Source organism: Pinus tabuliformis, chromosome 9 (genome assembly GCF_031772625.1).
Source record: "Pinus tabuliformis cultivar Carrire ecotype Pingquan chromosome 9, CPIR1, whole genome shotgun sequence".
In the NCBI taxonomy this organism is placed as follows: Eukaryota; Viridiplantae; Streptophyta; class Pinopsida; order Pinales; family Pinaceae; genus Pinus; species Pinus tabuliformis.
Genome location: NC_142307.1, coordinates 1,533,077,415 through 1,533,102,967, shown reverse-complemented (window position 1 = coordinate 1,533,102,967; position 25,553 = coordinate 1,533,077,415).

Below are 25,553 nucleotides of genomic sequence, written 5' to 3'. Positions count from 1 at the left end.
GCAGTCGTCACTAATTGAAATGAGTGTGAAGCAATTAATGAAAATGGGCATAGTTGCATGGTTAACAGTATGCCTGCAATTGTGACATAACCTGTGTTATGTGTGGGAGAGATTGAAGGTTATGGTTGTAGATGCATGTTACGCAATATTTTGTCACACCTCCTGCACTTCCCTGTGATATACCCCGAAGTGCTTGATACATGACCATAATGCAGTGTACTTGTTCATGTTCAGATCCTTCCTAAGGCATTGATTGGAAAATTCCTTGAGCTTCCCCTAAAGGAAATGGTTCTTAAACCCTAATTTGAGAATCATCACTTGTATGAGGCCAAAAACCACGATGGTCGCATGTTGCACTATGCCAGACCCGCAATGACATCGCTCTGTTTTCTCATATACCTGTGATGATCCCAAAAAGGAAATTTTCCCAAAGAGGATGAGAAGCTTCGTGATCTAGAAGCTTTTAGAGTTGCGAGCTGGAGGTTGTTTCACATAGATGAGGTCGAATTCTCCTAACTTGACCTCTTTGTCTTATCCCTATGAGCATCCTCCTTGAGATGAGGGCCTAATCCAATATTTGGAGAGGTCCTAACTCCCTTTCCCAGCCTATAAATTCATCCTCTCCCATTCCCAACGAGTTCCTGGTTAGAGGTTGGGTTGGTCTATGTCTATTTGCACCCTTATGCTAAGATTGTGCCTAGAGGTTATTCATTTGACTTGGAGAAGGAGTTCTTGGAGAGTTCTTGGCTTGGACTTGGATTACCACTCAAGGAGAGCCTATCAACATCAAGGCTTTGGTTGTAAGCTTCCCTTTATTTTCTAATAATATACAATTGTTGGTTCATCTTCGAAAAGTGTATATGTTCATGTATAATTTAGCTTGACATTCCTTGATCAGTTAAGTAGGTTGTTATTGGATTTGTTGTTTGTTTTGGCATTTCTTGTTGTGTCTTGATCACTTGTATAGGTGTGTGAACACTGAGAGAAGCAACAATAAGCCTATGATACAAGCAGTTCAGGGTCCTCAACAAAGGAAATTGGAATAGCATCAGAACGAGGTAGGCCATCTCCTTCGTTCTTCTTTTCAATTGTAATCTAGGAAGATGTCTAGTTGATTGTCACTTCAGTTGCTAGACCCACTCATTGGGCTAGACGGATTGTCTCTGTCCGTAAAGAAGATTAACCTTGACAACGAAACGACGACTCCACTAGGGAAGCTATGATCCTTTCCATTCAATCCTTCATCCTACTTTTTGTTGAGTTTGACCAACCATCAGTTTTCTAGCCTGTTTTCTTTTCTATAACTATTTTCACTTGCTGGTGATTGCTTGAGGACATTGCTTTTTCTCTAGGCTTGAAGATTTCTTATTTTTTCTTCATTTTTCTTGCCCATCACAGGTTTGTCCCTGACAGTCGCGATGACATCGTAGATTTGTTAAGTATAGTCACGATTATCACTCTTTTGCCTATGACAGGTGTGAAGATCCCAGAGTATAAGAGAAAATAGGGTTTTTTCTTCCTATTTTCAGTCTTTGTGTCCTCTATCAATGATTTTCCACAGTGTCTATCATGTTTTTTATTGATTGTCTTGATTAATTTGCAAAATTTGTCTCATTGGCTTTGAAGTGAAATCTGATTTGAGTTATAGGGTTTCTAGTCAATTAGTCATCACTTGATGCTTCTTTGTGTCATTGAGATGTTTGTTTTTCTTATTGATTGAATGTTGTTTTATGTGGGAATCATTAAAACATCATTTTGCATTTGTTTTAGCTTGTATTTTGAAATTTACTTTTCGTGAAAATGCATTAGATTAGTTGCATTGAAAATTTATTTTTGCTGAGATTCATCATTGAAAATAGATTACATCTTTCAGTGATTGAGAGCTAATGATTGTATTGGATGCATCAAATCATTCAAAATGGAAAGAAAAGCATGATTCATCTAAATGCATCTTAGTAAAGTCAAAATTAATTTTCTTTCGAAAAGTTACATTCAGGATAGTGAAAACTGAAAATCATTTTTACTTTTGGCATTGCATTTGGAAGACAAAAGTGAAAGGAAAGTGATTTTTCGTTTCTTATAGGATCACATCTCAGTATTACATTTAGTGAAATGAAAGATTAGATTTCGTTTTCAAATTTTGCATTGTGAAAGTTAGTGGAAGGCATTCTTCATGATGCATTTTGTTTGATGAATTATTGGTTGAAATTTATTCCCTTGATTAGTCTAGCTTTCATAAAAACGAAAAGTTTTCTTTTCTCATATAGTTTCATCATAGGTGTTCAAGTGACATCCTTTCGAGCCCAAAACTTAAACATAATTGAAGATAAATGTTTAAAATCTATCAATTAACCTAAGGATCATTTGAAACATTAACGTTTATGCTTAGTGGTTTAGGCTAGAGACGTGTTCCGACATCTATAAAACATACTACCTGTTGTTGGGTGCTAAAAGGTGTCTTTTAAAACTCCTAATTGCCTCACATTAATTATCAACATGGGTAAGTCTTTTTATTCCAAGAGTGTACACAATATGTGCAAGCTATAAATCCAGAGAGTAATGCTTTAAACTAAGCTATGAAATTCAATACAAGAGTAAACAGATGCAATCATAAATCTCAAGCTTGTAACTCTAAAGGAAATAACTCATCTAAGCATCATGACTCTATCTCAAACAATACCGTAATTCAATCTTAATCAACCAAATTCAAATGACAATCAACTGAGAGCACCGTAGTATTAACTGAGCTCTTTCAGTTGTACTTAAACTATTGGATAGAAGGAAAGCATTTAATCAATCATGCTCTATTATGCAATTAACCAGAAATGATTCTTTAACTGATAACTAATTCAATCCACGACATGAATTAAATAAAACCAACTATGACTACGCATTAATGAAATGAATACCAAAAATCCGATTCAACGAAAATACATCAACTGAAAAGCTATAAAGCATAATAACTTGCAGGAAATGGAAAATGCATAAAACAAGGAACAACAGTAAGTTCCACCAGAGACCGGGCCCTAGCCACCAGCAAACACTGCTTAACGATTTCAGAATATACGAACGAACAACAACGCAAGTTGTATATTAATCATCAAAGTCACTTATCATTACAACACGATCTTGTTCCTCAGAATCACCCTTCTGTAAATTAAAATTACAATCCAAGTAAAAGACGAGAGATCCCTCTTCAGTCTTCTCTTTTATAGTCAAAAGGAAAAGATAAATGTGATCCTTCAGGATCAGAAGATCCTGAGGGATTCAAAACTAAATTTTATCTTCAGACAATTCTTCTATCTCGCGCTGATCTCCTTGACTTGTTCCTTGGTTTGACCGCACCTGATGCGTCTCATTTTCCTCGATTAGCTTTTGCTGTTCCGACTTGGGAACAATAGTTGTTCCTTTTGCTGTTTTTCTACATAAAAAGTAATGAGAGTTAGTTTGGTCAGTCAAATCATATCAAGAGCAGTTTTATTCATTCCTTATCAAAATCCTATCAATTTGTTATTATATCATGGCACAAGATGGATAAGGAAGGAGGAAAAGGATAATAATCAAGAGTAAATACATACCTATTGCACGACTCAACATACTCCCATGCTTACCTTTTTTCATGTCCTCATGACAAATAAATAGTTCCTTTGTAATGTAGATAAGGAGTAGGTTGGAAAAAAGGTTTCTTTATCAGGCCTGAAACCATGATTTTGTGCCAAATTTGCAAAGGCTGTCTGTTCGTGTCCTTCAAGTAACTCATAGTCAAACCGATACCCTTCAGGAGGATACCAAATAATGGGACATCTAAATCGACATCCCAACCAATAAGACCCTTCCCTCAAAATAAGATTGCTATATGTGATTAACCAGCTTGCAGCAGCTTTGAAGTTCCCATAATTAAATGGTTCTCTTTCCTTAACACTGTTAGTTGAGACCGTCCATCTCATTTTGGATGCAGTCAGGGATCTTTCTTGGATAGAGAGGAAATATGTTGTTCCTTTCTATACAATTTCCTTACGTATGGGCCCTAAAATTTGAATCACGCCTTCTTGTGTCATCAGCCTTTTATGTCTAGCAAATAGTTGCAAAGGGTGAGTAGGCTCACTTCTTACCCAGAGATCCAATCCGTGTTCCTGTCTTTGGAATGAATTATATGCCTTAAACCACTTAAGTTGATTAAATGCAAAAGAGATAAAAGCATGGAATTGAATATCTCCAACAAAAGGGTTAGGGTTCTTATCAAATTCTCCTTCTAATATGAAATTATGCAGATAAAATTTGCAAAGAAGCCTTTGGACTTTTGCCCCATGTTCCTTGCAGCAACTTATAAAATCTTCAGTTGTCTTTAACTCGATTAGCTTGCCAGCTCTTATGGCTATAACCTTTAACAATAAGTGCCGTTCTAATAAGAACATGGCATAATTTGTGGCTGGAGACCTACATGTCAAGACATCTGAATATAGTGAGAAAATGGTGTCTATCTGATTCCTGTCTCTGTCCAACTTGGTCTTTACCTTCTTTAGCTTTTCCTCTTCCTGTCTAAATCTGTAAAAAGTCCCATTTTCAGTTATGTTTAATTCCCTAAACTGTTTCTGTAATTCTTGATATTTTGCCGAGGAACTGTCTCTCGTTCACATCGTTCTAGATCAAGCTGGGTTTGCATCAGTTCTTCCTGTAGCTTTAGGAGAATAGGGTCTTTGCTTGACATGATATCCTTGACTTGCTCTTTTGTCTGAGTGCTTGTGATACGAGAGGATATTTCCTCGGTCTGTGCTTCCTTATTGTGGGAGGACCAACCCTCCATCTGAATGGCTGCATCCACTAAGTCTGCATGCAAATTTTCCTAGGTGGCTATTGTTTGAGTAGGAATGAGTTCGGTTTGGGTCTCTGTTGACCTATCCTTACATATTTATGATTGCGTAGCCACAGAGACTACCTCAGGAGTAATGTTTAAGGCTTTGTTGTTTGCAATTCTTTTAAGCTTCCTGCGTAGCCTTTTAACAGTCTTTTGAAGCTTTTGATGTTTGTGTCTCAGCTTCTTTAGTTTTGCTCCAACTACTCGCCTCTTTTGAGGAGCATCTTTTACACTAACAGGCTCGTCAATAGCTTCTACATCTAAAGATTCTTGTTGTTTATCATGGCTATGTTCCAATAGAACTGTGTCACCAGACTGGTTTTCTGATTCATGAATAACTTCTGTGTCTGCTTCCTTTTCCTGGTCAGAGGGCAGAATTTCTATATGCCCAGAATCTTCTGGGGATTGAGCTTCCATTAAGTTAGGATCAAATGATCCTCCAGGTTGCATGTATGCATTTAGATTTGCTAGGACCTGAACCATCCCTGTCTCAAAATCCTGCAGAATATCATTTTGGGGACTCATGGTTGATGCTTGAGGCAGTTCTTCTTCATTTTCCAGTTCATCATCAAGGTGTTGTGCCCTTTCTTGTTCTGAGTTCGGTCTAGCCTCTTCCTCAGGTTCTTGTCCTGAATTGGCCTCTTCCCCGGGTTCTGACTTTGGATGACGTCCTTCCCCTGTTCAGTTTCTTCCTCTGGTTTCGACTTAGAGTCATGTATACTAATTCGTCTAGATGGTTCTATAGGTTGTTCGACGCTCTCTATAAACATTCTCTGAACTAGATATAACCTTGTAGACCACCTACGCTTGTGGGGTTCAATGTTTGAGAGGGTAGACCTTTTCCTTTTCGAAACAGGGCCCTGTTGGCTTATCGCCAAAATTTCAGGACTTTGAATTACAGGGTTTTGGCTAATCTCCAGGGGCACTATGAGACCATCCCAAGTTAAATTTTGTTGAACGAGGTTATGGGTAACAATTAGTCTTATCAATCCATGGTGGCTAACTACGGTTTCTGGGTGCCTAGCCTGTCTTATTCTATTGGAGGTATCATGCAACAATAAATTCAAGAAAGTTGGCAGATTAACAGTGATATTTTATTTCAAAAGATTTCCCATTCTGCAGATGCTGTAGAAATCCAATAGTGATTTCCTCACTAGGGGACTGAAATCTTGTGAAATATGATATCCACCCTGCGCGGACCAGAATTTCTCTAGCTTTGTCAGAGATTTCCAGAACTAAAGGTTCTCGGCGCACTGACTTACCACCCATAATGCTTGAGTTCTTCCTACTATTGCAAAGGATTAGTGCAGTGGAGAAAACACAACAACAAACATCAACAGAGAGATAGAACAGCAAGTAAGTTGTAACAGCTAAGTTTTCCAATTTTAAACGATATTTCTATGAAAATTCATTAATTCAAGGACTATTATTTTTCCACATGCCGCATGATCATAGAGTACCATATCAACCTATGAAATCCAATAAAACAGTTATACCGCATGCACGAGTGTGATGAAGGTCCCCTCCCTCCTTCAAGATGAGAGGTCGCCTACGACCGAATGGACGGGTGAATGTTGTTCTGACGACAACGTACAAGGGTGAAAGATACAACATTAATATGGGACAAAGTACATATATTAATGAGAGGACTGTAAAAGGTATGGATATTATGAAAGCGAGGTGTGTAATGATGGTTATTGATAAGAGACAAGATGCTTTGGTTGATGATAGGTTATGCGGTAAGGAAAGAGGACGACAATATGCAAGAAAGTTGCTTTGTTGATGATATTCCGGCTGCAAATGATATGATTGATTAAAAACATTAACTCATGCATAAAGATTCAAGGTAGGGAGAAATTAAGGAAACAATTCTTCTGATAAAAAGAAAAGTAAGAAGAGGGTATTATGATAATTATTGATGTTGAAAATGGAACTTCAATACCATAAGAAGATCTTCTGTTGCCAACATGGGTCCATAGCCTTGACAGAGTTTCCTTTTAACCAATATGAGCCAGGATCCTCAATTTATAGTTGGAGAATTCCATTGTTGTTTCTACAGAAGAGATCAGTGTGCTGGCATGGTAACTAGATGACCACACTGCCATTCACTAGGAAGTAGCAAAAGCGACCAGGTCGGCTCGTGATGAGACCTCATGTTCCAAGGGTATTTTAGCCATCCTTTGGATCATAACCCTAGTGTGGTGGCCATAGTGGGAATGTCACATTGCTACATCCTTATGAACATGGTAGGATGGCTCTTAATGAGACCCTGTATCCTCTATTTGTAGGCAAAATTTGTTGTTATTACACATTTTTATAATAAATAGAGGTAGGCTCAGTACTCCTTAAGAGTAGGGATGGTGGAAGAAGTTGAACATATCAATAGAAAAAAATATACCCATAATCTCACTTATAATAGACAGAGAGGATTATAACCAAGAGGGGTGGAACCAGCATGGTAAAGATGATCAATCGATATTATATACAGTAGAAATCGATACAGTAGAGTAATATATAAATAATTGTGTCCTTCCCCATTTTGTTTAAGAAATCTATCATCAAGAAGCTATATTGTTAAAGATCATAACATTAAGGATATTCACCTACTTTAATAGAATCCATAATTCTAGTCCTTATAAAAGTATTGTGCTTCATGCCATGAAAGAGAATCAGAAAAACGGACCTGAGATTAGCTAGGAATAGTCCTGGAGTGTTGTTCAACATTACAAAAATGCAAGGAAAAAGGATGCTGTTTAAAAAAAAAACATGACTTCAAGAAGCAAAAATGTTGGTCCAAAGAAGGAACAACAACAAATTCTAAAAAAAAGGTAGTATTTGAACAACAAACAACAAAAAGTGTTGTTCCGAAGTGGGAACAACAAAAAAAAAAGTGTTGTTCCGAAGTGGGAACAACAAAAGCAAAAGTGTTGTTCCGAAGTGGGAACAACAAAAACAAAAGTGTTGTTCTGAAGTGGGAACAAAAAAACCAAAAGTGTTGTTCCAAAGTGGGAACAACAAAAATCAAACATGCTGTTCTGAAGTGGGAACAACAAAATCAAAAGTGTTGTTCCGAAGTGGGAACAACAAAAATCAAATGTGCTGTTCCGAAGTGGGAACAACAAAAATCAAAAGTGTTGTTCCGAAGTGGGAACAACAAAAATCAAACGTGCTGTTCCAAAGTGGGAACAACAAAACCAAAAGTGTTTTTCTGAAGTGGGAACAACAAAACCAAAAGTGTTGTTTCGAAGTGGGAACAACAAAAATCAAAATGTGCTGTTCCGAAGTGGGAACAACAAAAATCAAACGTGTTGTTCCGAAGTGGGAACAACAAAAATCAAACGTGTTGTTCCGAAGTGGGAACAACAAAAATCAAAAGTGTTGTTCCGAAATGGGAACAACAAAAATCAAACGTGTTGTTCCGAAGAGGGAACAACAAAAATCAAATGTGTTGTTCCAAAGTGGGAACAAAAAAAATCAAAAGTGTTGTTCCGAAGTGGGAACAACAAAAATAAAATGTGCTGTTTCGAAGATGGAACAACAAAAAATCAAAAGTGTTGTTCTGAAGAGGGAACAAGAAAAATTGAATGTGTTGTTCCAAGGTAGGAACAACAAAAACCAAATGTGCTGTTTCGAAGTGGGAACAAAAAAAAAAAACGCAGAAAATCAGATTAGCAATCATATTTACAGTTTTTACAAAAAGGAATAACTTTTTACAATAATGAAGTTACTGAAGGATTTCCTTTTGCAGCTAGGATTTGCATGGTAGAGTCTTCGCATATCTGTTGGTAAAAGGATTCTCTTGTGAGTGGGTTTTGGTAGAGGCGTACTTGATGCTCATTTGCTTTGAAGGAAAAACCAGACCCATCAATGATGGCCAATGCAAGAGTGCCATTGTCATGTACTTCCTTTATTTCATAGGGGCCTAACCATCTAGTCTGCAGTTTACCAGGGAAGTCTTGAAACCTGGGATCATAAAGAAGAGCCCAGTCACCCTCATGAAATGTCTTCTTCTTAATTAGGGAATTGTGCCACTTGGCTCTTTATTGTTGAATGAGTGTAGTATGCTATAGAGCCAATAGCCGAATTTCATCTAATTCATTTATTTGTTGTAGTCTGTTAATCTGGGCTTCAGTTAAATCCAGTCCCACTTCCTGGGCTATCCTTAGTGTCTGTATCTCAAATTCTATGGGGAAAATGGGTTCCTTACCAAATACCAGCTAATATGGAGAGTATCCAGTTGTGTTCCTCCAAGTCATGCGATATGCCCACAAGGCCTCTGGCAGTCGAGTCACCCAGTCTTGTCTATGCGATGAGACTGTCTTCGTTAGAATAGCTTCAATTACTTTGTTGGTACTCTCCACCTGCCCGTTCGCCTGCGGGTGATACAAAGAGGTAATTATGTGAATAATGTGATGATTCTTCAGTGTAGCAGCAATCTTGTGGCCTACAAATTGTGGCCCCCCATCAGTAATTACTTCTCTGGGTAAGCCATATCGCACAAAAATTTCAAAAAGAAAACTAATCATTGTTTCCTCTGTCACTCTTGGTAATGCTATTGCCTCCATCCATTTAGTCACATATTCTGTTGCAATCAATATATATGATTTCTGATTGGACGATGGGTTGATCGGCCCAACGAAATCTAATGCCCATCGCTCAAAGGGTTCTATCACTAGCTGTGGATGCAGGGGCATATCATCAGATTGGCTAGGGTAGCCCCTCCTTTGGCAACTATCGCATGCCTGGACAAATTTCTTAGCATCCTTAAAAATTGTGGGCTAGTAGTAGCCCATTTGCAAAATTTTATGTCCAGTTTTGCGGTTTGAAAAATGTCCACTGCAAGGTCCATCGTGGCAGGCTTTTAAGATATCATAAATTTCATCTTCCCCGATACACCTGCGGATGTGCATATTGGCCCCTGTGTGAAAAAGGTATCCTTCAATCTAGGAGAACCAAGTGCTGTGCTCCACTATTAATTTCCTTTCTCCGGGTGTCAGATGTTTGGGTAGTTTTCCTACTGCTAAATAATTCGCCACATCTACGTACCATGGTGTTTTTACAGCCATGGCAAACAGGTGTTCATCTGGAAACTGGTCTTCTATCGCCATTGCATCGTCTGTTCTTGGTACTCGGGAGAGGAAATCTACCACAAGGTTTTCCCTCCCCGGTCGATCCTTTATAGTTATGTCAAATTCCTGCAAAAGTAGTAACCAACGTGTCACTCTTCCATTCGTGATGGGTTTATTAGCTAAATATTTGATAGCAGAGTGATTGGTATACAGAACTACAGGGTATCCAGTTATATAGTGTCTGAATTTGTTAATAGCATAAATAACAGCTAAAAACTCTTTATCTATTACTGTATAGTTCAACTCAACAGGAGTTAAATTTTTGCTAATGTAATATATAGCGTAGGGTTTCTTCTCGTCTTCTTGGCCAAGAACTGCTCCAACAGCTGAATCTGACACGTCTGATGAAATCTGGAATGGTATATCCCAATTCAGCCCTCGTAATATTGGTGTTGTTGATAGTAGCCATTTCAACTCTGTAAAGGCAATGTCACATTTGTCAGTCCATATAAAATCAACATTTCCTGTTAAGGCATATAATGGTGCAGCAATCTGTGAGAAGTTCTTTATAAATCTATGATAATATCCTACAAATCCCAGAAAACTATGTACCTCTGTTTGAGTGCAGGGAGTAGCTAATAAGAGGAATACCTGTATCTCTGCTGGATCTACCTGAATTCTAGTTGCAAAAATGAAATGACCCAGGATCAGGCCCTTTTTCATCATCATATGGCACTTCTCGTGGCTTAAGCATAGCCTAGTAGTGATACACCATTCCAGGACTTTCTCCAATGTCTGTAATGTCTGTTCAAAGTCATCTCCATAGGGTGTGAAATCGTCCATGTATACCTCCAATCCTTCATTTATCAAGTCTACAAAAATACTGAGTATGGCTCTTTGGAATGTGGTAGGTGCGTTGCATAATCCAAAAGGTAATACCCTGTAAGCAAATGTTCCCCACAGGTAGGTAAAAGTAGTTTTATCCTGGTCTTCAGGGGCAATCTGAATTTGGTTGTAGCCACTGAAGCCATCCAAGAAAGAGAAGAATTTCTTCCCTGCCAGTGTGTCTAAGACTTGATCGATGAATGGAAGGGGAAAATGGTATTTTTGCATTGCTTTGTTGAGTTCTCTGTAGTCAACACATATCCGCCACTTCCCATTCTTTTTAGGGACCACTACTAATGGAGAAACCCATTTACTGTCAGATATAGGATAGATAAAATTCACATCTAATAGTTTTTGAAGTTCTTCTTTAACAATATCCTTTAGGTGAGGATTTAATCTACGTTGAGGTTGTCGAATGGGTCTTGCATCTTTTTCAGTGTAAATGTGGTACATACATAGCTGAGGGTCAACCCCTTTCATGTCTGGGTAATCCCAAGCAAAAGCTCCTTTATATTTCCTAGGGACTTGAATAAGTTTCTGTTGCTGGTCATCACTCAGATTACTGTTAATATTTAGGATCTTCCCTGGCTCGATTTCAATAGGTTTGCTATTATAGATAGTGGTTGTTGGTATTGGTTGGTCATTGATATCGCTCAGGGAATATTCTTCAATTTCATTGTCAAGGACTACTTTAATCATGTGACATTTCAAACTAGATACTGTAGCAGGATGATTGATAAAGGTATTAATGACATCGTCTTATGTTTGCTTTTTAAATTCAAGGGAATCTGCCACAGTCAATGGTGACCGAATATTTTCTGTTAAATATGTTACAGGTTGCTTCCTTGTTTTTACAATGGTTAGGCTTGGTTGAGCATGAGGGTATAAGGCTAGATTCTTCACATCATTCCCTCTGGTTATGGTCATATTGCATAATCCAAAAGGTAATACCCTGTAAGCAAATGTTCCCCACAGGTAGGTAAAAGTAGTTTTATCCTGGTCTTCAGGGGCAATTTGAATTTGGTTGTAGCCACTGAAGCCATCCAAGAAAGAGAAGAATTTCTTCCCTTCCAGTGTGTCTAAGACTTGATTGATGAATGGAAGGGGAAAATGGTATTTTTGCATTGCTTTGTTGAGTTCTCTATAGTCAACACATATCTGCCACTTCCCATTCTTTTTAGGGACCACTACTAATGGAGAAACCCATTTACTGTCAGATATAGGATAGATAAAATTCACATCTAATAGTTTTTGAAGTTCTTCTTTAACAGTATCCTTTAGATGAGGATTTAATCTACGTTGAGGTTGTCGAATGGGTCTTGCATCTTTTTCAGTGTAAATGTGGTACATACATAGCTGAGGGTCAACCCCTTTCATGTCTGGGTAATCCCAAGCAAAAGCTCCTTTATATTTCCTAGGGACTTGAATAAGTTTCTGTTGCTGCCCCTGAATATTGCTGAGAATTATATTGTGAGGGAGGAAAGAATGAAGATGGATCGGTAGGCATACCTGTTTGACGTACTTGCCATTGACGATGCTGGTTCAACAGATATACTGGTTCCACTTCTTCTTCTGCTTCCTTGAAGACTGCTTTTAATCCTGGGAGCGATGGGCAACTTTTCGTGGCATGCTCCTTGGTACATATGGCACATGCTTGTATCATATCTAGCAGGCATTCTTTATGACTATGTTTTTTTCTGCAACGGGGACAAAAAATAACCAAGTTCTATTATACTTCGACCTGCTTTTGTTTAGCTTGCATGATATCCAATTGTGTCATCAGGGTCCCCAGGATATCAGTCTTGAAATCCTCCAATATATTGTCAATTTCGACTCTTGTGATGCTTCCTCCCGAGGCTTTGCTGTCTCTAGTGATCGCATCGTGTCCGACTGGTTTCAACCTTGTACTGCCCCTGGAGCACCTAATGCACAATTCTATAATATTGTCATAATCTTCTTGATAAATATTACCCTTACCCATTATATTCAGTGTTTCTACCCATTGGTCTTTCATACCTTTAATCATTGTGGTTTTTAGAACATTATTAGGCAGATTTGCATAAGGAGATCTTTGTAGATTATATTGGAAACGCTCCACATATTCTTCTAGAGTCTCATTAGGCTTAGCTACCATTTGAAAGATTTCATCTTTTAGTTCTCTAGTTCGGAAATAATCTTGGTATTTTTTAAGGAAGGATGTTTTCATCTATTCCCAATCATTGATGGTACCTCCACCAAGTCCCATAAACCAACGCAGGGTTGCTCCCTTCAGAGTAGAGGGGAACAATTTCAGCTTCTGGGGGTCAGTGGTGTAATCATAACCCCTACGTAGGACATCAAATTCAAAAAGGAATGCATCAGGGTCTTCTGAAGTTAGCCCATGAAAGGTAGGAATATTCTGTAATGGAATAGCTTTCATGGGGGCATTGACAACTGTGTCTACAATAGGGTATTGTAACGTAGATGTCTAGGCTATTGCTGATTATTGGCCATTTGGTAAAAAATATGCCAATATTCTTCAGGGATCTCTGGAGCTGGAGAGTTGTTCCTAGGATGTCCAGAAGAGGTTGGAATGATTTTAACAATGCTACCTTGATCCAGAACACTGGGTGTCCTTTGTTCAATCACTACTTCAGGAGATCTAGGTTCTGATGATTTAATTTCTGGATTACCTGTTTCTCATTCTCCTTCACGGAGGTTGCACGAATTCCCTTCTTGTGAAGGGCGTGGTTGTGAATTTTCAATATCTTGAAAACTTTGTTCAGACTCTTCGGCCTTACTGTGAATCTTAGTGTTAGCTATAGATGGTGATCCTGTGGCCTGAAGGGAAACAGTAGGGTGTCTGGTAGCAATAGTTCAGGGTCCTATTGATGACTGAGACTCAAATTTTCTTATGATTTTGTCAATGAAGGTTGATTGTCCGAGGGTCACCGATCCTTTGGATTTTTCAGGTTTTGGGGGGGGGGGATTATATCTTTTTCTGGTATTTTCTTCTTAGTCATTCATACAAAAATACAAACACTCATTTCTATCTTAAATTCCTACACAATTATGTTGGAAAGTGGGCGGAGGAGCGAACATTTTACTCGCTCGGTATGCAGGTTCTTACCTCCCATTTTTAATACCCAATTCTCTCTCAGCAGATAGACATCACTCTTTGTAAAATGGCAACACTCTCCCCGGCAATGGCACCAAAATGTTGGGTGCTAAAAGGTGTCTTTTAAAACTCCTAATTGCCTCACATTAATTATCAACCTGGGTAAGTCTTTTTATTCCAAGAGTGTACACAATATGTGCAAGCTATAAATCTAGAGAGTAATGCTTTAAACTAAGCTATTAAATTCAATACAAGAGTATCTCAAGCTTGTAACTCTAAAGGAAATAACTCATCTAAGTATCATGACTCTATCTCAAAGAATACCATAATTCCATCTTAATCAACCAAATTCAAATGACAATCAACCGAGAGCACCGTAGTATTAACTGAGCTCTTTTAGTTGTACTTAAACTATTGGATAGAAGGAAATCATTTAATCAATCACACTCTATTCTGCAATTAACTGAAAATGATTCTTTAACCAATAACTAATTCAATCCACGACATGAATTAAATAAAACCAACTATGACTGTGCATTAATGAAATGAATACCAGAAATCTGATTCAACGAAAATACATCAACTGAAAATCTATAAAGCAAAATAACTTGCAGGAAACGGAAAATTCATAAAACAGGGAACAACAGTAAGTTCCACCAGAGACCAGGCCCTAGCCACCAGCGAACACTGCTTAACAATTTCGGAATATATGAACGAATAGCAACGCAAATTGTATATTAATCATCAAAGTCACTTATCATTACAACACGATCTTGTTCCTTAGAATCACCCTTCTGTAAATTAAAATTACAATCCAAGTAAAAGACGAGAGATCCCTCTTCAGTCTTCTCTTTTATAGTCAAAAGGAAAAGATAAATGTGATCCCTCAGGATCAGGAGATCCTGAGGGATTCACAACTAAATGCTATCTTCAGACAATTCTTCTATCTCACGCTGATCTCCTTGACTTGTTCCTTGGTTCGACCACACCCAATGCATCTCATTTTCCTCGATTAGCTTTTGTTGTTCTGACTTGGGAACAACAGTTGTTCCTTTTGCTATTTTTCTACATAAAAAGTAATGAGAGTTAGTTTGGTCGGTCAAATCATATCAAGAGTAGTTTTATTCATTCCTTATCAAAATCCTATCAATTTGTTATTATATCATGGCACAAGATGGATAAGAAAGGAGGAAAAGGATAATAATCAAGAGTAAATACATACCTATTGCACGGCTCAACAACTGTCGTTTGTAATACTCTTGCATTAGATAGTGCTAGCACAGACTTGTGCTCCATGTATCATCGATTATATAAAGGGAGACCCCCATAGGTTGCAAACCTTTATCCATAGGAAGTCGAGTTTGTCGCCATGTAAACGCGATACACCAAACACAACATTCGAGGAGATTGCCGACACGTACGTTAAGTCCTTGGTAAATTTATTTGCTAAGGTGTATATTGCAGTTCACGGTTACTTGGTTCTCCTTTTTCCTAGAGTTACTTGAGTAGTGATTTTGATTTTTTTGGCTCTTTAAATTTGAAAAGATCATCTATCACTTGTCCTTTCAAGCTCACTAAACCAATGAAATCGACTAGAGTCACCTTTTCGCCCTTTTCTCTACTCTTAAAACATGAAAAGGCAAAGTTTTTGTTTCAAATTCTAAAATTAATCGACCACAGAACAACATCCTTCATGTGGAAATAATCCTTAGTAGATCTTAGGTTGATACTGATGGTAACATTTCCCGAGTCTATCAACCAGGGAAACCCCCCTGATGGGAATCCTAGTCCTTTTCCTTCTTTTGGAAATACTAGTGCTCCTTATATGGCAACATTGTCCCTTCCTAGATTGACCATTGGTCTGCCAGTTTGGTTGTTTTCAACCTCGGTGGTTCCAAGTGTCCAAACTGCTTTTCAACCAAGTTCTCCTCCACCTGAACAACATCAACCTCATGTTGATCCTACAGTTGAACCCTTTCCTTCTTCGCCTATTTCTTCACCCCGTTCTTCCTCTTCGCCTGGTGAAAGTCTGGATTCTAGTAATCAGGAAGCTAAGAAGAAGAAGAAGAAGAGGACGAAGAAGAAGAACCAAAATAAGTAAGGGGGCAACCGAACAACCATTTCTATATGTGCAACTGATGTAGAAAAATCTTCTAACCAACCCGAGAAAGTAAAATTCCCTTACATGTTATGTAAGGGTGACCACCTTCTTTGGAATTGTCCTGGTATTCCCAAGGTCTTAGAAGTGTGGTCCACATGTTAACATTTACCTTTGTCATCAACCTCTGGAGATCATGTTGGTGATAAACCTTCAACTAGTAACAATAAAGTTCATGGGAAAAAAGGAAAAGTCAAATTTCCTTGTAAGTTGTGTGAAGGTAATCATCCCATTCACCTTTGTCCTCTTATGGATGAATCTTCCAAAAATTTGGAAAACCTTACTGCTTCCCAGTCTTGTCTTCCGGTTGGGTATCGAAAGCTTTCCCCTGATCCTTCACTAGTTGATCCAGTGATTGATCAAAAGTCATCTTTGGTCAACCCCACTCTCTCTAAAAGTGAGTCTCATGAGTCCATTCTCGACCAACCATTGGTTGAGAAACCAATAGAATTGAATCCACCTTCAGTTATCTATAATTTTCAGGTAGAGATTGAACCTCGTACTGTTCAGGTTCTTCTCGTTTCTTCAGTTTCAAATGAACTGGAGGGAAATCCTCCTGTTCTCGAGGTGCATGAGAGCAGTTCTCCTGTTTCGATAGCGTAAGAGAATAGCTCTCACATTCCTACAACACCTCCTCTGAGTAGTTTAGTAACTTATTTTGATTGGAGTCAATTAGTAGGATATCGCCTTCATGTTATGTTCATTTCCAGATTATAGTACAAGCTTACCATATGGTCATACCTAGCATAGTCATAGACGAGGGCACATATGTTAGCATTTTTTCCTCAACTGCTTGGCAAGCTTTAGGTTCTCCTCAGCTTGTCCCCGTCACCCATAATATGTTAGCTTTTAATAGAGGAACCAGTCAATCATTAGGGATCCTTCCTAAGTTACCTATTACTTTGGGAGGAAAGACTGTCTATATAGACGTGATGGTTGTCCAAGGCCCTTTAGAATTTAATCTACTCCTTGGTTGTTACTATGTTTATTTCTTGGGAGATTTTGTTTCTTCCGTCTTTCAAGTGATGTGTTTCCCGCATGAAGGAAACATTGTGATCATTGACCAACTTACATTCATTGGTCCTGAATCAACTCCCACTCAACCATCATCCCTAAATGGTTCTCATATGCAAGCGGTATCACCCCCGCCACAGGTTAATTACGTGGCCACCTGTTCCATGCCCACATCTACTAATGATTTAGTAGGTGATGTAGTACGCCATGTACTGGGGGTATTGGAGCCCGATTTTTCCATTAGATCCTTGGACATGTATCCCTTCCATAGTGTTGTTCTCTCATATGATGAAAACCTCTTGGAAGCCATGACCTCTTTTGGTCTATGATCAAGGGACATGGAGCAAAGTTCTTTGTCTTGTGTCAATTTCCTTAAAAAATGAAACAAGGATCATGGAGAAGAGTTCTTTTACTTGTGTCAAGCTCCTTAAAAAATGAAACAAGGGATATGGGGATATTTCTTTTACTATGTAAACCTCGTTAAAAAATGAAATAGGTTATGAGAATGGTTCTTTTCCCGTGTCAAGCTCATTAAAAAATGAAACAAACCCCTTCCAATTCAAGTCTTTGATTAGATCTCATAAAATCCCACTCGAGTCTTTCCCTCGATCTCATATCTGAACCTTCTTTCCATCCATCTGTTAGTAACCAATAGTCTACTTAGGTGAATGAAATGAAGCTCAGGGGCATGTACCTCGAATTAAGTCATTATGCTGGTGGCATGCAAACTTATCTCAGGCATAGTTTATCTTTGTTTCAAGCTTGTGTAAAAATGAAACCAAACTCAAGCATAGTTTATCTTTGTTTCAAGCTTGTGTAAAAATGAAACCAAATCCAAGCATAGTTTTTTCTCATGTTTCAAGCTTGTGAAAAAATGAAACCATCTTCAAGTATACTCAATCATAGTTTCTCATGTTTCAAGCTTGTGTAAAAATGAAATCATTCCCACTTTACATCTCATGATTGCCATTTTTATCTGCCGATTTTTTTTTAGATGAGCCTTGGTTCTTTCATTCCATCGTCACCATCTCTTTGGTCAATCATATGCTTTCATTTGGTTGTTTTACCCTTGCATGAGGAACATCTATGATGAGTGGTCTTATTAGCTAACCTCTTGACCATTACATGTTGTGAGAAGTTGGATTATTACCGGAACCAGTTGCTATCCTTTTATACCACTCATTCCTCCCGGCGGAGTCCCCTTTCAGCTATTTTCAGACTCAAAAAATATGAAAAGATTGTCGAGTACTTGTCTTTTCGAACTCGTTAAATTAAATGAATAGACGTCACCTTAGTATATGTTTACCCCTTTTTCGGGCTGAGATTGACTATTTATGAAAAAGGAACACTTTAGTCGCACATGGTTAGGAGGTTCTCTCGAATATTGTTTTCTACCTTTTCAGGTTCGAGGGACAAATTACGAAAAGGAACATGATGGAGTTTTATTTTTCATCTCTTTTTCAAAATCTCTAAATATGAAAAAGATACCGAGTTATTCTTCCGTCAGACTCGTTAAAAATTAAACGATGAAATACTTGTCACCGTGATGAGACCGAGTTTCTCCTTCCTAGGACTCGTAAAACTTACTAAGATGGATTCATTCGAAGGGTGAACTTATATGACAAGCATATGGTATCCTCTTCAATCTTGTGTAAAAATAAAGAGGTACTCACTAGAAATAGTGGGGAAAAATGAAGATGAAACATCTCTTGTATAGGCAACATGTCGCTCTTGAACATGACACTCATCTGTTTCTCATGTCGAGTTTGGGACATCCTCACTTAGTCACTTGTCCTTCCGAGTTTGGGCGATCCATTTTGCCTCTCATTTGACTATTCCACTTCGTCATGATGACCCTTGGTCCTATGTTGAGTCTAATGCTGCCATACTCCGGAGTCGTGTCATAAATATGTTAAAGAGAAATCCTATCTGCAATCTATTACCTATAGATTGTCTGACCTTTTGCTACAGCATTAGATATTATTCATTTCATTCCACTTTATTCCTTGTTTCGTGTTGATGATGAGGGAATCATTATGACCCTCTTTCGATGAGTCACTTCTTGTCGACTTCAACTCATTATCTAGGAAGATGACTTGGAAACTTCCTTTCAGTACCTTAGAGCTTGCACACTTTAATGGCAATTTCTCTGCATCTGACGACAAGTTTTCACTATTGGCCTTCGATCCGGTGATTCCACGAGTGTTTGACTTCAACTTCATTATCACATTCATGGATTGTACTATCGTACCTTGAGATCCATTGACATTATGGGTGGTTCCTCTCGTGCCTGTTAACGATCCACATCAATGGCTGGTAATCAGGTGGTTTTATAGCATGTTCGACTGTGACACATTCATTCGCATGTTAGAATTCGAACTTTGAATGGATCAGGATGGAGTGCAAGACCCTTAGTCATGTCTGATATGACTTAGGTTGTGTGGAGTTATGTGTTATTCATAATTGTACACATGTTTATGCTATACGGATGGTTACGACCATACCGTGAGACTTTACATTTATGATGATCCTTCTATATCGGATGGCTGCGTCCATGCCTTGGATCTTAGATTACAGATGATCCTTCTGTATTGGATGGTTGTGCCCATGCCATGGATCTTTTCATATAGTCTTCACCATTCAGATGGCTGCATCCATGCCGCAGATTCATGTCTTTCTCTAAGGTATGTATATGTATATGCGTCCTTGATTTGCAGGTCTCTTCACAATATGTCTCCTTGTCCTTGCAAAAGCTCATAAAGTATCTCAACCATCACTCCTTGTTTTGCCTTCATGCTTTAGGGGGCATCTGTTACACAATATTTTGTCACACCTCCTGCACTTCCCTGTGACATACCCTAAAGTGCCCGAAACATGACCATAATGCAGTCTACTCATTCATATACGCATTTCAGAGCCTTCTTAAGACATTGATTGGAAAATTCCTTGAGCTTCCCTTGAAGGAAATGGCTCTTAAACCCTAATTTGAGAATCATTGTGCGTATGAGGCTAAAAACCGCGATGATCGCATGTTGCACTATGCTAGACCCACAATGACATCGCTCTATTTGCTCATATACCCGCGATGATCCCATAAAGGCAATTTCCCAAAGAGGATGAGAGGCTTTGTGATCTAGAAGCTTCCAGAGCAGTGAGTTGGAGGTTGTTTCACATAGATGAGGTTGAATTCTCCCAGCTTGGCCTCTTTGTCTTATCCCTATGAGCTAACTCCTTGAGATGAGAGGCCTAATCCTATCTTTGGAGAGGTCCTATGCTAGACCCACAATGACATCACTCTATTTGCTCATATACCTGCGATGATCCCAAAAAGGCAATTTTCCCAAGGAGGATGAGAAGCTTCGTGATCTAGAAGCTTCTAAAGCAGTGAGCTAGAGGTTGTTTCGCTAGATGAGGTTGAATTCTCCCAGCTTGGCCTCTTTGTCTTATCCCTATGAGCTACCTCCTTGAGATGAGGGCCTAATCCTATCTTTGGAGGGGTCCTAACTCCCTTTCCCAACCTATAAATTCATCCTCTCCCATTCCCAAAAGGGTTGCTGGTTAGAGGTTGGGTTGGTCTATGCCTATTTGCACCCTTATGCTAAGATTGTGCCTAGAGGCTATTCATCTGAATTGGAGAAGGAGTGCTTGGAGAGTTCTTGGCTTGGACTTGGACTACCAATCAAGGAGATCCTATCAACATCAAGGCTTTGGTTGTAAGCTTCCCTTTATTTTCTAATAATATACAATTGTTGGTTCATCTTCCCAAAATGTATATGTTCATGTATCATTTAGCTTGAAATTCCTTGATCAATTAAGTAGGTTGTTATTGGATTTTATATTTGTTTTGCCATGCCTTGTTATGTCTTGATCACTTGTGAAGGTGTGTGAACATTGAGAGAAACAGGAATAAGCCCATGATACAAGTAGTTCAGGGTCCTCAACAAAGGAAACCAGAATAGCATCAGAACGAGGTAGGCCATCTCCTTCATTCTTCTTTTCAATTGTAACCTAGGAAGATGTCTAGTTGATTGTCACTTCAGTTGCTAGACCCACTCATTGGGCTAGAGGGATCGTCTCTATCTGCAGAGAGGATTAACCTTGACAACAATGCATGGGAGTCTCGAGAAGGACAACCCATCCTACAAAAAACCTTGAGGAGCCAATGAGTGATAATCGCGAATGAATTTGGACAGACAATGGCATATGATAAAATTGATTAGGTGATCTTATTAAGGAAATATGACCTACAATTATATAGTTGATTGAGGTTTTCCATTTGTGCAGATCTAGTGGGAAATTGTTGTCCTTTGTAGACTTATTATTCCTAAGAAAGGAAATTTTAGGAATCAAGTGAACCAATGTCAGTTGGTGGATGGAGCTAGTTTTACATGTAAGGTTGGTAGTTGTTCTCAGCTAGTAGCTAGTCAACCTAGAACACACCACTTCGGGTGCACTACAACCGCAAAGAGGGAATCACAAGTTCACAATTTTCTTCATTTCCATCTTGAACTTCTCCTCAACCATAGATGTGATGATATCAATGTTTTTTAGGAATTTTGGTTTCATAGCATTTTGGTTTTATTTTCCCTCTTTGGGCTTGTTATTCTTGGTGGGGATTTATTACAGGGGGTTCTGAGTTGGTTTTTAAGCCTTAATGTAGCCTTTGTTTCCACCTAGCCTCCCTTTTTGGACTCTTATATTCCTACTTTTTCTCTACTTGTTCTTCTCGGGTTTACCTTTCTTTTCCATGGTCCCTTTGTTTGGTTTCCCTCCCATTCGACCCTGACTCCCACCCCTCTCTGTGTCATTTTATTTTCTACTTTCCACTCTTATGTCTCCTGTCCTGGGGTGGTTTTTGATAATTGGTCTGGCCTCATGGCTAGGCATTGCCTTTCAGCCTCCCATTGTGGAGGGAGAAGAGGTCGACTAAGTTCCTCCTTGGTCTCCAACTCCCCTCCTCCTATTGCTAGTCGAAACCTTGCATAGTCAATTGCACGTGCCACTGTGGATAGATACACAAGCATTATCCTTGAAGTAGTACAAATAGCCATTTTTGAAGTGGAAGACCAAGTTTAGGAGGGGAAAAGGCTTATTCTCGACAGACATGTTGAAAGGAAGGCCAAAGATTGTATCCCTAATGTAGGCAACTCAACTAGGCTTCGTGCCTCATCCTTCATGTAGACGATTAACCCATGCTGACCCATTAAAACTCTAATGGGTAGAGCTCTTACTAACAAAGCTAACACACAACAAGAGTTGATAATTTACATGGATGAAATTGTGGAGAAGGTTCATAAGATTAACAAGAAAGTCACAAAGCTTGCAAATACATTGAGGATTATGATATTTCTTCTTCTGACAAGGATAGTGAACAACAACCACCTCTCTAGGTGGGTTCTCCTCCTGAAGTCTGATCAAGCGAGCTAGTTATCTAAAGAGAAACACAACTTAGAGAGTCGTTATGTTTATGTTTATCAATTTATATTTTATGTTAGTTCATAGTTTTAATTTTAGTTTGAAAGGCAATATGGTTATCCATAATACTTTTAATAGGAAAATTTCGAACTTATGCTACTGGTATAATTTCCCAAATGACATGCCACTAACCAAAATTTTTTGCTATGTATATTTGGTTAGTCATGATATAAAAAACCATTAAAAAAACTTAAATAATTCAATATATAAGTTTATATTAATAATAAAATTTAAAATCATTACAATAATATATTAATAGTGCCCTGTGTTGCACGGGTACCCGCACCCGGGGGTGGGGTTCTCGAACCCGTCCCGGGTTCCCGCACCCAAGTACCGGATTCGGGTACGGGTTCTTCAAAAAAAAAATTTGGGTTCTTTTCCTTTAACGGGTTCTTGGGTTCTTCGGGTGCTTGGGTTCTTGGGTTCTTCGGGTTCTTCGGGTTGGGTTCTTTGGGTTCTTCATAAAAAAAACTATATTAAAAATTTAATTTTCAAATAATTTTTTTTTATTGAAATTTAAAAAATAACTTATAACAAAGGTAAAACTTATAACAAAACCTAAAAAACCCTAAATCAATTCTTGTAAATCAATTTGGAATGAAACATTCTTCCACGGTCCTTACCATCAAAACCTGTGTTGCACGGGTACCCGCACCCAGTTTTTTAAGTTTTTTACAAGTCTTGTTTTTTAAGAATTCTTGTAAATCAATTTGGAATGAAACATTCATTCCTGAGCCAAATAACCATCAAATTATAAACTGTAAATGCACACATACAGGTTCAGACATTTTCGGTCAAATAGAAAGTAGGATTGAGACCAGCCATAAACTGTAATCAACTGATGCTGTTAAATGGCGAAGGGCTATTTTGGACAATGGCTAAATTAAGTATCAAAATCTGCCAATTTCTCACAGCATTCTGATAACATCATGTTAAGATTAAAACTAGGAAAATATGCCTAAATCATATATGGTCTCTACAGACTTGTACACCAAGTAATCTCTAAAAACTGCGAAGATGTTTTATGTTTAGATAATTAATATTCAGGCAGAGCTTCGCACTCAAAGACAAACTATCCCTCAAGCCATCAGATGGCTGTTGTGCATTTTATTGGGAAACAAAGACTGATAAGCGTGTTTTGTGGAAGGGTAAGGTTGCCACTGTTTTTGGGATTGCTTTACCACAGAGCACACCATGCATGGGGCAGGTGGATGATTAGACATCAAGAAAATTCTAGACCACTATCAGGTTGAGAAGAATCTCCTATGAAAAAATTGTGTTTTTATATGGGGAGACTAAACATTCAAAGCAAAGTTACAAGCTCAAGCTCCAGCCAGAATGAGCAATTTCAATAAGGAGAGAAGCTGTCTTGAAATTAGAGCAGGAGGCAGAAATGCTAACACTCCTTGGTTGTGTAGGAGGAAGGGTCTGTACGACCACAACCTGATTCATTGATAGGCATCCTTGCAAATGAACCTAAGCTGCATAGTTATTTTAAAGCCTGTGTGTGACAAAATCTGTCCCAAGTTTCACCAAAATAGCTGAGTCTAGCATTTATCCTAGTATGTATTTTGAATTTTCAGTGTTAGTAGTAGCCTTGAGCTCTCTCACATAGCTGTCACAGTGTCATGGTTACATGGAAAAGATTCAAAAGAACAGTTTTTTGGTGATAAATTTTGAAATTTCAATGTCAATGTTGAATGTTCAATGATGTGCATGTTTAAATGATTATCATTAAAGTTTTCTTGTTTAAAGTTGAAAAAATATACAAATTCAAATTTCATATATATTATTATTTATAAATTTATAATTTATAAAATTTAATTATTAAAATTTAATATTATTATATTACCCGACGAACCCACGCACCCTGTTTCCAAAAATGTCATCCCCGTCCCAGTCCCCGTCCCCGTCCCCGTCCCCGCACCCACGTTTCCTGGCAACATAGATAGTGCCAATTATAAATTATAAATTCTTTGATATATGTTAATGATAAAAGGCGAATTATTATACCAATCTATTATAAATTTAATTCCTTAGTTATCTATCATTTTTTAATTAATGGAGTAAGATCCACATATTCAAGAGTTTCAGAACCACAAACTCACTCCATCTTCGAGACTTGAGAAGATATGAGAAGCATTAGAAGGAATAAATAGTTGATGGCAATGTTGATTATAACCCTAAAAGGCAATCAAAAAACAAGCATAATATGATAAATAATATATATAATTTTGTAATAGTATTTAGTTAGAAATAAATACATAATAATATATTATAATTAATATATATAAATAATAGCTTATATATAATATGTAACCTAATTGTATTATATGTATAAATATTTTTAGTATACTAATATAAATATTAATATGTAGTAGTATTTTATGTGTGTTATTATAATATAGAGTGAGTAAGCTAATAATAGCATATAGTATATGTTATAACAAATGAGCCAATTAAAGACGTAAATAAGGGTATCTATAAAATAATTTGGTTAAAAAGGATTATAAGTGAAAGAGAAAGGAAGAGAGAAGGAGAGAAGACATCGGAGGAAGAGATACAATAAATAGAGAGTGAAGAACCATGCAAGGGAAGAAAAGAGAAGAAAAGTAGTGGGGAGGGGGAAAACAAGATGAGGGAAAGAAAGATGAGAAGAAATAAAGAGGATAATTCTTCTCTCTTCCTTTCTCTTTCACTTATAATCCTTTTTAACCAAATTAATTTATAGATACCTTGTTTACGTCTTTAATTAGCTCATTTGTCATACCATATACGATATATTTTTAGTAGATTACTCACTCTATACTATACAATAACACACACACACACACACACACATATATAAATAAATAAATAAATAAATAAATAAATAAATAAATAAATAAATAAATAAATAAATAAATATATATATATATATATATATATATATATATATATATATATATATATACACACACACTACACTTAATTATATATATGCTAATACTTATATATATG